The following is a 13,918-nucleotide window of genomic DNA, read 5'->3' as shown; positions in this document are numbered from 1 at the left end:
TGGTGGAGCTTTCGAGCTTGGTGCACGGAAGTGGAGCGGGACTTTGATGGAACGCCGGAATCGACGAACAAGCTCTCAAGATGGAAGAGTTTGGCTATACAAAGCCTAAAAACAAAATCTAAACTACAAATAACAAGAATTACAAGATGTAAGGTGTATGGTCTAAGGTCTAAGTGTCTAGTTTTTTCAAATGAGTGCTAGTCACTCTTATTTATAGATCAAGCTAGGGGCAAGATTGTAATTCCACAAGGTGCAAGCATGGAGGAACATAATTTTGTGCAGAAATCCAATAATACGCCCCGCGTATGGTGGTGTATGCCCATTCCGTCAGAAATCTCCTACATGTGGACCACTTCCGGATCCTGTTGTCTCAAACACGCCCCGCGTAGAATGGACTGCGCCTTGCGTGTTTGAGACTCTGACTTTTTATTGCTTGATTTTGTCTTTTTACGCCGTGCGTGGCTTGAGGCACGCCCTGCGTAAATGAGTCTCTGAACTTGTGTTGAAGAATTTCCTTACACGCCCCGCGTGTAAGGTAGTACGCCCGACGTAGAGATAGTTGACTCAGGGAGACCATGCAGTCTGACTTTCAGGATTAGGCCAATCATTTCTGACATGTGTCATACGCCTCGCGTAAGTTGGCATACGCCTCGCGTATGCTGACTAGATTCCGCGTGGTGTCTGTGGATAGGGCAATCACTTCTGACTTTATGTTTCACGCTCCGCGTATGGGATGATGCGCCTCGCGTATTTGAGTGGATTTTCACTCCTTGCTCGTACCTGAAATACAAATCTCGGGGCCGAGTTAGCTTGACGTTTTTATTTCCTAAATTACTCAACAATAAGGGAAATTGACTGAAAGCATGGAATTTATTTTTATTCTGTTCTTTTATTAAAACACTCTATTTTTGTAATGAAACTTATTTATTTCTTCTAAAATTAACCCATAAATCACGCTAAAAGATAGGGGTGAAATACCCCTATCATGAAGGGACGTCTTTATCCACCCAAACGAACGCGTTTCTTTGGATTAAACATGTGTTCATTGTACTTGGACGAATTTCTGCACTTACCGGGAATATTTAATTCTCGGCCGAGAATGGGGGAGCATTTATTTGGTCTTCGAACGAAGGGAAGGAGCTGCTGAAAAACGCGTGTCGCGACCGAGAATTTGAGATTCTCGGTCGCGGCTTTTGTAAATTCTCTACCGAGAATCTTGTTTCCTCAACCGAGAATGTGACATTTTCTTCTGTTTCTGACTTCGTCTTTGTCCTCGTTTAGGTGTAATTGATCTTCGTTGTTTCTGACTCTTTTTGTAGGGTTTTTATTCTGTTTTTAAGCTCTTTTCGTTTCTATTTGGATTTTACCAAATATTTACGTACCTTGCAAGAAAGAAACATATTCGAGAGTAAAAGCATTGTAAATAGGTATAAATAGCACAAATTCGTAGCAATATTGATGTAATTATTGATGATATATTAGGTATATTTTGGGCTTAACAAATCTCCACACTTAATCTTTTGCTAGTCCCGAGCAAAATTTTACTGAATTTATTCTTTAACTAATCTCGTTATGAAAATAAAACATATATCTTTGTATTACCTTTTAAATTAGTTAAGCCGAAAAAAGACTAACTTCGCATGGCAAATTTATACGCAAAATATCAAACTAACTTAGTATAAATACGATATATCATTCGTCTTGTATTTTCAATTTTGAATTGAAGTATTCGGGACGATATAAGCACGCATGTTATTGAGTCTTTTGTCTCAAGGCATTTCAAAGCACAAAATTTCCTTTCCCAAACCTAAACTAATATATGAGATATATTAAATTTAAATAAGTACTTAGGATTGATTTATTTACTTGGTTACGCCCGAGATAAGGGTGGTCTTGATCGTAACCTTATACGTATTTTATTGCTTTGTGTTCGCTTAAGAGGTACCGACCATTCCATGGGTGGACACAATCGTTACTTTAAACTTAAACACGCTTTATTTTGTTTAAACGTTCCTTCCATACCTCGATTGTGATAAGGGTGGTCGCAATCGTGGCCAAAAGTAAACGGTACTTAATTTTCTTCCCTTTCATACCTCGATTGTGATAAGGTTGGTCTTAATCGTGGCCAAAAGTTAAGAATTCAACTAATTGATTAATTAATATGAATTGTAAAATTGTAAATTGTAACTTGGGAAAAAGAAAGATAGCACATTCATCCTATATTGAAATTCAACATGTATTATGGCTAAAGTTTCCTTAAAAACTTCAATTGGTGTTAATGTAAGACGAAATCAAACCGAGCTAAAATTGTTAGTTCAATTTAATGCCTATAAACCTAATTGAAAATTTAAAATAAGATTTATTGTATCATGAATTTCATGACATAAAATAGAGATTGAAATAAAGAATCTTTTACTTAAATACATTTACTCGAGACAATTTTTACTTAAAATCGTGTCGAAGAGTTGTGAAAAAGTTGTGAAAAATTTCAAAAATATTGCCCGTATAGAAATATATTATTTCTAACGATAATGATAACCTAAAAATAATTATATTAACTTATGATTAATTTATAAACATATGAAAATGTTAAGTTAATAAAAATAGTGTTAAATATATTGTGTTGCAATATATGTTGCATTTGCATAAAACAAGTGTTGCATTTAAAAATACTATTCGTTGCATTTATTCATATATGATATATGTATATCTCCTCCCACACTTAAATTGGACCATGTCCTCATTGGTGCAAATAGTGAGATAACATGAAAAAGAAGCACGAAATAAAGCATACGAAATAAAGATAGAATTTTAGCAAATAAAAATCATTCAACATAAAATTAAAAATTGTACGAAACATAATAAAAAGAAATATTGTACCAAACTTAACAAGATAACAAGAAAAATAAAAGAGACAACCTAGGCATTAGGCGGGGAATCCGGAGGTGTTGGTGAAGTTTCCACATTGCGGCGACGGAAAAATGAAAGCATCCGATGCCGAGTAGACCGATGCTCGCGCCTCAAAGTATTGAGGTTGTCATTCATCACCATATTGTTCTCCACTAAATCATCAATTCGTAAATTCATTTGACGATTATTGGAATTGATTTGGTTCAAAATCCGCCTTAAATCCACCGGATCATCTTCTTGAGGTGTTTGGGGTTGTGGTTGAGCCGGTGGTGCATCTTCCTCGCCTCCTCCTTCGGTACCTACAAATTGAGAACTTGAAGCTCCTCCACCCATAGTGCCACGAAGATGGGCAATACGGGAAGCATAGGATATAAAAACAGGAGGAACCGAAGTAAGCAATAAGTGAGCCTGCTCAAGCGCCGAAATGTCCAAAATCGGAACATACCCATGGTAGTTAGACATGTCATAATCGGCCAATTCACCCCGTGCTCCTAAGACAATAGCCGTGATAAAATTACCAAGAGGGACTTGAATTGTGGAAGCCCTCGAAGCACGAAATAAATTGTCAAATAGAATTCCGATGCTATCAACCCTCAAACCCGAATCGAAGTCAAGGAAGTGCATATCCACAAACTCTCGCTTGGAATTGGAAAAGTGAAGAAATCGAGCGGCTTCCTCCTCCGTTTCGATATCGAAATAGGCTCCGCAACGAATACGAAGGCGATTAGCTTCTATAACCGGAGGCTTTTGACCAACAGTCTTTCGTCTAGGCATGGTAATGGTGATGGCTAGGGTTGTGTAAAGAAGAAGAAGAAGAAGTGAAGAAAAGAGAGAAAAGCAAAGGATGAAGATGAAGTGAGAGATGTAAAATGAGGTAATGAATTGAGAAGAGAGAAGAGAGGGTAAAGAATAATTGGGGATGAGTAAAAGTAATGTATGGGGAAGAGGTTAGAGTAGGTGATTGGGTGAATTTTGAGGTGATGTGAGGTTTGTGTAAGGAGTAGGTTTATATAGGGTGAAATAGGGAGATGTAGAGGTAGAATAGGAATAGGAATAGGCTTGAAATAGGTCAAAAATCCGGAATATTGCTGCCTACAGGTCACGTGTCGCGACCGAGAATGCGGATCCGCGGTCGCGCCACGTGAATTTCAGAGAACAAATCGCTCTGAATTCGGCCTGTTTTTGCTGGACTTACCGAGAATTTTAAATTCTCGGTAGAGAATTGGTCAAAAGTGGATATTTAGGTGCCTTTTGACTTGGTTTGTGTAATTTTGTTGATTAATTGTGTCCTAAACTTAATATAAACTGTACCTGCACTTAAAAACTAAAATAAATAGCATTAATTGCAAGGAAACCCAAGGGTTTATTCTTATTAATTGGAAATAGTAAAGAGAAAATAAATGACACATTAAGTGTTAATGAAACATTAATGCCCATTTATGGATACAAGTTAAATGAATCATAGTAAGTGCATATTAATACATATTAAGTGCATGTATTTAATCAATTGAATTAATTGAATGAAAACTTAATGTATTGAACCCAATGAATTAAGTTTATGAAGTGGGATTATGTGTTGATTAAGAAACCATATTAGATTATTCTAAGCATTTTTTTTCTTTCATCTTCATTTAATCAAGAATAATTAGAATTCGTCAACATTGAATGGACTTAGTATAGATTTATCCATGAGAAAATGGAACAAATATATTTAACTATTAGAAAAGCAATAAATGAACTAAGATGAATAGAAAATTTGATTTATTAATTTAACACATATGTACAAAACATAAAAATAAACAATTGAATTACAACAAAATAAGAAAATATGTACAAAATAAAATTGAAAAACCTAAACTATTCTATATATTCATCCCTATCAAGCGGGATTTCTGTGGCCCTATAGTGGTCAATTTTCAACTGCACGAAAGCTTGACGTTCCGGTGCAGAAAGAAAATGCGGGCCTGCACGAAAGACACGTTTCACGAGTCCTTCAAACTCTAAAAACTCATAGTCTATCGTCGGGAAGAATTCATCATCACTCCAAAGAACATCAATGGTACCCTTGGTACCGAGAATTATTCCACAGATTATATTTCCGAACCCAATCTTTTTATCCTTGGATCGAGAAGCGGCGACAAGACCTTCCATCAGAATTTTTGAAGAATCAACTGTATTTCCTTGGAATATATCTCCAAGAACATATAAATCGGTGTCACGAACCACACTACTAAATGTGTGACCAAACAAACTGTGACACAAAAATTTGTGTAAATACAGCATGGAGTTGGAGTGAAAGGAATGATTATAGGCGAGTCTAGGATTAAAACGCCAAAAACCAGTAAGCATTCTCCATATATCTGTGGATGTCATGTCTTTGCCAGGATGACGTTTGATTGTATCCCTCGGGGGAAAACCAAACCAGGCCTGCAACTCTGGATAGCCAAAAGTACAGATTTCGCCATCTCGACGAAAACTAAGACGGACCCGTCGTTTGTTAACAAAACGAACGGTACAGAAAAATTCCAGAATCCAATCGCCAATGATTGGAAATCGCATGTTGGCGAATTTTGTCCACCCTAAGCGTTCCAAATAGCGACTCATGTCATCGCTTATACCAAGTTGATCATTCAAGAAGTCATCCATATATAACATTCCGACGAAGAATGTATAACGAAGCCTCCAGTAGCGCCTTCCTTCATCATGATTGAAGATGGGAAATGGCGCCCTGTATCGTTTGGATAAGTCTGGACGTTTGTTGCTTGAAACAGCATTTTTCTTTGAGGTTTTGTGTTTAGTAGGCATGGTAAAGAACTAAAGAAACAAGGTGTCTGTAACTTAGGGAAAAATGGTTTTTGAAGAAAATCAGAAAATTGATCTGACAAAGATGAAAAGAATGTAACAGTACCATGATCCTCTAGGACTTATTTATAAGATTTTAGGATGAAATGTGGTGTTGTTTTGATGCGAAAAGGCATAAAATTATACCTTTCTGAATTGAAGAAACTTAATTTTTCGTTTATGAAAGGGTTTGTCTACAGGTTGAAGATGATTCAGGTCTGATGGTGCAAAAATAGCGCGTGTCGCGACCGATAATTCTAAATTCTCGGTCGCGACACGCTGATTTTCTTGCGGAAATCAGGCGTCGAAACCTATTTTCCGATTCTCGACCAAGAATTAAATATTCTCGGTAAGTTCAGAAAAAACTTTACCTATTAGGACAATTTTGAAAAGAAGAATTCTCGACCGAGAATTCCAAATTCTCGACAGAGAATCGCCTAAATCTTCAAATTCGAACTAATTACCTAAAATCAAATGTAAAATCATGAAATAAACATATTTTATGCATCTAAATCATAATATAAAGTCATCTAATCATAAAAATGGCATGTGTAAAACAAAAAAAAAAAATTAATAATTAATTAAGAATGAAAAATGGAAATTAACAAAAATTTAAAAGAAAATAAAACAAAATAAGCTGTGTTAGAAAAGCTAAACGAATTATACTTCAGATAATCTTGTTACGAACTTAATTCCTATATTCGAAACATTTTCGTAATAAATTTTGCATCGATTACCATTAACTTTGAAACGAACTCCGTTAGGTCCTTCAAGTTCTAAAGAACCATAATCGAATGTTTTGACGACTAAATATAGTCCTATCCATCTGGACTTAAGTTTTCCTGGAAATAAACGAAGTCATGAATTAAATAACAGCACCTTATCCCCAATATTAAAGTTTTTGACTTTAATCTTGGCATCGTGCCTTTTTTTCACTTTTTCTTTATATATCTTCGCATTTTCGTAAGATAGATGACGTAACTCATCTAACTCATTTAAATTGAGCAAACGTTTTTTACCTGCTTGGTGCAAATCAAAGTTAAGTTCCCTAATAGCCCAATAGGCTTTATGCTCTAATTCGACTGGTAAATGACATGCTTTCCCATACACTAATCGGTATGGAGTCATTCCTATTGGTGTTTTAAACGCAGTACGGTATGCCCATAACGCATTATTGAATTTACAAGACCAGTCTTTTCTTGAAGATGAAACTGTTTTCTCTAGAATCCATTTGAGTTCTCTATTTGATATCTCTGCCTGACCATTTGACTGAGGATGGTATGGCGTTGACACGCGGTGGCGTACTCCATATTTTTTCATAAGTATATCAAAACTTCGGTTTATAAAATGGGTACCGCCATCACTAACGATGACTCTAGGACAACCAGATCTACAAAATATATCTTCAAGAAAACCAACAACAACTTTAGAATCGTTTGTCGGGGTTGCAATTGCTTCAACCCACTTTGAAACATAATCTACGGCGACTAATATGTAAGTTTTACCATTAGAATGAGGAAAAGGTCCCATGAAATCTATTCCCCACATGTCGAAGACTTCAACTTCTAACATGGTTGTGAGGGGCATCTCATCTTTCCTTCCTAAATTTCCAGTTCTTTGGCACTTATCACAACGAGTAATAAATGAACGAACGTCTTTAAACATCGTAGGCCAAAAGAAACCACATTCAAATATTCTAGCTACCGTCTTACTAACTCCATTATGTCCTCCATAAGAGCTAGAATGGCATTCTGGCATTATGGATTCATATTCATTTTCACTAACGCATCTCCTAATTATCCCGTCACCACAAGTTCTGAACAAAAAAGGATCTTCCCAAAAATACTGTTTAATGTCAAAGAAGAATTTCTTCTTTTGTTGGAAAGTTAATCCTTCCGGAACAATATTGGCTGCAAGATAGTTTGCAAAATCCGCGTACCATGGTGACATGACACTTTTTATTTGATAGAGATATTCATCGGGGAAATCATCTCGTATACCGTCAGTTTCACCTATAGGACCGTTTTCATCTTCGAGCCTTGATAGATGATCGGCGACAAGTTTTTCGACTCCCTTTTTGTCTTTAATTTCTATCTCAAATTCTTGTAACAATAAAACCCATCTAATTAGACGTGGTTTTGCATCTTTTTTAGCAAATAAATACCTTAAAGCTGCATGATCAGTATAAATAATAACTTTCGAACCTAACAAGTATGACCTAAACTTATCGCATGCAAAGACAACAGCTAACATTTCCTTCTCAGTTGTGGTGTAGTTTAATTGTGCACCAGACAGTGTGTGACTTGCATAATAAATGACATGAAGTTTCTTATCCTTCCTTTGACCTAAAACACATCCAACAGCTAAGTCACTTGCATCACACATAATTTCAAAGGGTAAATCCCAATCAGGTTTAGCAATAATAGGTGCACTGGCTAAAGATGTTTCAATGTTTCGAAAGCTTTAACGCAATCTTCATTAAAATCAAAGGTTGAATCTTTCATGAGTAAATTAGTAAGTGGTTTGGAAATTATAGAGAAATTCTTAATAAATCTTCTGTAAAAACCGGCATGTCCTAAAAACGACCTTACTCCCTTAACAGTAGTTGGAGGGGGTAAATTTTCTATTACTGAAGTTTTTGCTCTATCCACTTCTAATCCTTTTTCAGATATTTTGTGACCTAAAACAATTCCCTCGTCAACCATGAAATGACATTTTTCTCAGTTTAATACTAAATTTGTTTCTTCACACCTAGACAAAACTTTATCCAAGTTTTGTAGGCATGAATCGAAAGAATCTCCATAAACGGAAAAATCATCCATAAAAACTTCCATGATATCTTCAATGAAATCATTAAAAATTGCACTCATACAACGTTGAAATGTTGCAGGTGCGTTACATAGACCAAAGGGCATCCTCCTATATGCAAATGTTCCGTAAGGACATGTGAAGGTTGTTTTGTCTTGGTCATCCGGGTAAATATATATTTGAAAGAATCCGGAGTAACCGTCTAGAAAACAATAGAAAGCATGACCAGCTATCCTTTCGATCATTTGATCAATGAAAGGTAGAGGAAAATGGTCTTTTCGAGTTGCTTTATTAAGATTCCTATAATCTATACAAACCCTCCAACCGGTGGTGGTTCGTGTAGGTATTAATTCACCTTCGTCATTCCTTACAACAGTTATGCCTCCCTTTTTGGGTACACAATGGATCAGACTAACCCATTCACTATCCGAAATAGGATAAATGATTCCATTGTCTAGAAGTTTAGTAATCTCATTTTTTACTACTTCTTTCATATTCGGATTGAGGCGTCTTTGTCTATCCGCTTTAGGCAGCTTATCTTCTTCTAAGTGAATTCTGTGCATTACAATGCTCAGATTAATACCTTTTAAGTCTGAAATTTGCCAACCCATACTTCATATCCTATTTCTAACAACTTCTTTCAATTTCTCTTCTTGAACCTATGTTAATTTGTTAGAGATAATTATAGGTAGAGAATCGCCTTCGCCTAAGAAAGCGTACCTCAAATGGTTTGGTAATTCTTTAAGTTCTAATTTAGGTGGAACTATAATTGAAGGCGGAACTGGTCCATCTTCTCGAATCAAAGGCTCTGGGTCCTTATCTTCTAATTCCTCACTCATTATAGGTTCTATTATTTCTTCTTTTTGAACAATGTCATTTACACATTCTTCAACTAAATCAAGTTTCATACAAGCGAAATCCTCCATAGGATATTTCATCGCTTGGTTCATATCAAACTCGATCTTATCGTCTCCTATTCTTAAAACTACTTTCCCTTCCGACACATCAACTAGAGCACGTCCCGTGTTCATGAATGGTCTACCAAAAATTAGCGGACAATTAACGTCATATGCAAAATCTAATATCACGAAATCGGTAGGAAAAATAAATTTGTCAACTTTAACTAAAACATCCTCAATTATACCATATGGTCTTTTAGTGGTTTGATCTGCTAATTGCAAAACCATATTGGTACGTTTGATATCTTCTTCTAAGCCTAACTTATTAAAAATAGATAATGGCATCAAGTTTATACTTGCTCCTAAATCACAAAGACAACTTGGGAATTCAATATCTCCCAATTTACACGGAATGGTAAAACATCCGGGATCTTTGAGTTTAGTAGGCAAATTACTCGACACAATTGAACTGCAATCTTCAGTTAGTGAAATGGATGAAATTCCTTCCCAACTGATTTTCTTTGAAATTAAATCTTTTAGGAATTTACCATAATTGGGAATTTGCGTAATTGCATCCATAAACGTCAAATTAATATGCAAATTTTTAAGTTTGTCTAAAAATGTTAAAAGTTGTTTGTCATAGTCCTTATTGCGAACTTTGTGTGGAAAAGGTGGTTTGGGTACAAAAGTTTTTGTACTCGAATCAATTGGTGCATCTTTTTGGTTTAATGTATCTTCTTTGGATTTTGGTAAATCAGTTCCTGGTAAAGTTGAATTTCCGGGCATTTCCAGACCTAAGTAATTTTTCCCTGAACGAAGAGTGATAGCCTTTACATGCTCTTTCGGATTTTCTTCTATATGGCTGGGAAGACTTCCCTCTTTGCGGGATGGAATTGATTTAGCGAGTTGTCCAATTTGAACCTCCAAATTATGGATGCTAGATGATTGGTTTTTAATAAGCTGATCGAATTTATTCTCGATCCGTTTAAAACCATCATCGTGATTACTTATTTTTCCGCTCATAGCATCAATAAATTTGTCGATTTTAGAAGATAAAGTGTTAATCGTATCTCTTGATTGATTTTGATAATTAGTGGTACGATTTTGATTAGCATTAGCATTATTATTGTTATCTCTCCAGTTAAAGTTAGGATGATTTCTCCATCCAGGATTATATGTATTGGAGTAAGGGTTATTAGTTTGATTTTTCCCTTGGACAAAATTTACCTGTTCAATTTCGCTCATACCTTCATAATCCACATCCGTTTAGATTGGCTTACCATTAGGATCACACGGTGCCATAAACCTATCAATTTTGTGCGATAAGGCAGAAAATTGGGCTTGCAACATCGCAACTGGATCAAGATTCACTATACCTTTAACTGATGACGTAGTTGAGGATGATGGTTTCGCCATTGGTACGTGTCCACGCTCCGCGGGCCACATACTGCTGTTGATTGCCATTTCCTCCAAAAGTTCTCTTGCTTGGGCCGATGTTTTCTTCATGAATAACCCTCCAGACATAGCATCCAATGAACCTCTAGTTGTAGGATTTAATCCATTATAAAATGTTTGCATTAAAAGTTCAGCGGGCAATTGGTGGTGTGGGCATAAACGTTGGAGTTCTTTAAAACGTTCCCAAGCCTCATAAAGAGTTTCATTATCATTTTGAGAGAAAGATGTTAACTCTTTTATGACTCTTACGGTTTTTGCTAAAGGAAAAAATTTTGATAAAAATGCTTGGGCTAATTGTTCCCAAGTTTCAAATGTTGCGGCTGGCATAGAAGTCAACCACTCTTTGACTCGATCCTTCAAAGTAAAAGGAAAAAGGCAAAGATTGATTGCTTCCGCAGTCACATTCGGTATTTTAAAAGTGTCACAAATTGCTAAGAAATTTGTCAAATGAGTGTTAGGGTTTTCGTTAGGTAACCCGTAAAATGTTACGTTATTTTGTAACATATTAAGCAACGCTGGCTTAATCTCAAATTGATTTGCATTTATTTGGGGTCTAACTATGCTGTTTGTTACACCGATCACTCCTGACCTAGCGTAATCCATGCGTGTGGCCATAACTTCTGGCTCAGTAATTCTAGTTTTTATTGGAGTTTTGTTTTTGTTTTTCTTGTCTTTCTTGTTCTTTTTAAGAGTCTTTTCAATTTCTGGGTCTAGCGGTTTTGGTGGAATGCCTGAACTTCGAGAACTGTGCATGAACTTGAAATTTCGCACGAACCGAAACTACCTTCAAAATAGAATTTGAAAAATAAATATGTTAGTAATTTGAAATAAATAAAATATAAAAGTTTGAATAAGTATAAATAAACCTAGATTCGAAATAAAATACGAAAAATCTAAATTTTTGTCAAAAATTTTGGCGTTCCCCGGCAACGGCGCCAAAAACTTGTTGAGCGATTTCCGCAAGTGCACGGTATACGCTTGTAGTAATAAAAGATATCGATCCCACAAGGAATGTTTTTTAACAAAAACTTATTTTGAATTGGTTAAATATACTTTTAAAATTTATAATATGGAAAATCGTTAAATCGGATTTGGTTTTGAAATTGCTCGAATGAGAATTAGAATAGAGAAAATAACAAATGTTAGAAAATACTTCTGATTTAGGAATGAATTTACAAAACATGATTGTTTAGTTCTTTAGAAAAGTAAACAAGTGTATTCGTTTGCATTAAGCAAAGAAAACAACTTTAAACTTTGTATAAATTATAACGATGAAATAAATGACGGAACCTCTAATTTTTAGGCCTTGAACTGTAGTCAATTCTCCTACGGTCGGGTTAGATCGCTACCTTAACCAAATTAAAACTCTTCCGAGATAATAATTTGTCTAAGTGTTCAACAAAGTTTTCTTGTAAAGATTTTTAATTAACTACGTTTTAATGAAAACACCGGCAATCCACTTCGGATCCTTTACCAAAGTGCTGCATGAAAATCTATCGAATAGAACGGAATTTATTATATGAAATATAAATTGATACAAGTTTACAGAGAACAAGGAGCATGAAAACATTCGACGGCGTGCAAGTAAACGGGTTGTCAATCCTTTCCTTGGGTTTCGTTAGAGTTTGTTAGACTCAGGGGCGGATTCTCTACTTAATCTTCTCGCTGAATCTTCAGAATAGAGACTGGTCTATCTACTACCAAAATGTAAACTAATATGAACAAATCTAAACGCTACTGTGTTTGTTATTATTGAATAAACAATGTGTGTACATCATATTTCTTTTTACAGAAATGAAATTTAAATTCTGAATCACTTGACTCGGAATTTCTGCATAAATTCTATACTAATCTCTTTCTTCTATATTTTCCAACTCTTCATCAACTCTTTATTTATAGATGTTGAAGAGTTGTGGTTGAAGTGTCGTGTCTGTTGTGAAGGATCGTATCCGTTGTGAAGGGACATCTTTATCCACCCGAACGAACGCGTTTCTTTGGATTAAACATGTGTTCATTGTACTTGGACGAATTTCTGCACTTACCGAGAATATTTAATTCTCGGCCGAGAATGGGGGAGCATTTATTTGGTCTTCGAACGAAGGGAAGGAGTTGCTGAAAAACGCGTGTTGCGATCGAGAATTTGAGATTCTCGATCGCGGCTTTTGTAAATTCTCTACCGAGAATCTTGTTTCCTCAACCGAGAATGTGACATTTTCTTCTGTTTCTGACTTCGTCTTTGTCCTCGTTTAGGTGTAATTGATCTTCGTTGTTTCTGACTCTTTTTGTAGGGTTTTTATTCTGTTTTTAAGCTCTTTTCGTTCCTATTTGGATTTTACCAAATATTTACGTACCTTGCAAGAAAGAAACATATTCGAGAGTAAAAGCATTCTAAATAGGTATAAATAGCACAAATTCGTATCAATATTGATGTAATTATTGATGATATATTAGGTATATTTTGGGCTTAACACTGAGGCAGAATATAAGTGCAATCTCATTTCACAGTGGAAAAGATTTAGTCTTGCCCAAGACTAAGTATGCTTCCAAATCGGAACAGCATATGCCAGAGAAGTCTGCAAGTAAAGATCAGGTATATGAAAATGAGATAGAAGGTTCATCTGGTAAGTCATCTGGAGAAAAAACCATAAATCAACACATACCTTTGGTAATTAGACCACCTTTCCCTAGTCGTTTAGCCAAATCAAAGAAAGAAAATGAGGAAAAAGACATATTTGAGACGTTCCGCAAGGTTGAGGTAAATATTCCGCTGCTTGATGTTATTAGACAAATCCCTCGATATGCTAAATTCCTCAAAGAATTGTGTGCTAACAAGATAAAAAAATAGGGTATGAAAAGATTACCATGGGTGAGAATGTGTCTGTTGTCCTCCAAGGAAAAAGGCCCCAAAAATGTAAGGATAAAGGTATGTTTGCCATTTCTTGTCAAATTGGAAATACTAGCATTAAGAGGGCAATGTGTGATTTAGGAGTATCCATAAATATCAT

General features: G+C 35.6%; 1 non-coding gene across 1 annotated transcript; it reads left to right on the top strand.

The window, feature by feature from the left end:
• Positions 1-11,052: 11,052 nt before the first annotated feature.
• Positions 11,053-11,159, top strand: LOC136231462 (small nucleolar RNA R71). The gene has a single exon (XR_010689843.1). It is a non-coding gene; the product is annotated as a small nucleolar RNA R71 (small nucleolar RNA).
• The last annotated feature ends 2,759 nt before the right edge of the window (positions 11,160-13,918 follow it).

This window comes from Euphorbia lathyris, chromosome 5, assembly GCF_963576675.1.
Source record: "Euphorbia lathyris chromosome 5, ddEupLath1.1, whole genome shotgun sequence".
Lineage (NCBI taxonomy): Eukaryota > Viridiplantae > Streptophyta > Magnoliopsida > Malpighiales > Euphorbiaceae > Euphorbia > Euphorbia lathyris.
This window is presented reverse-complemented; position numbering and strand designations above follow the sequence as displayed.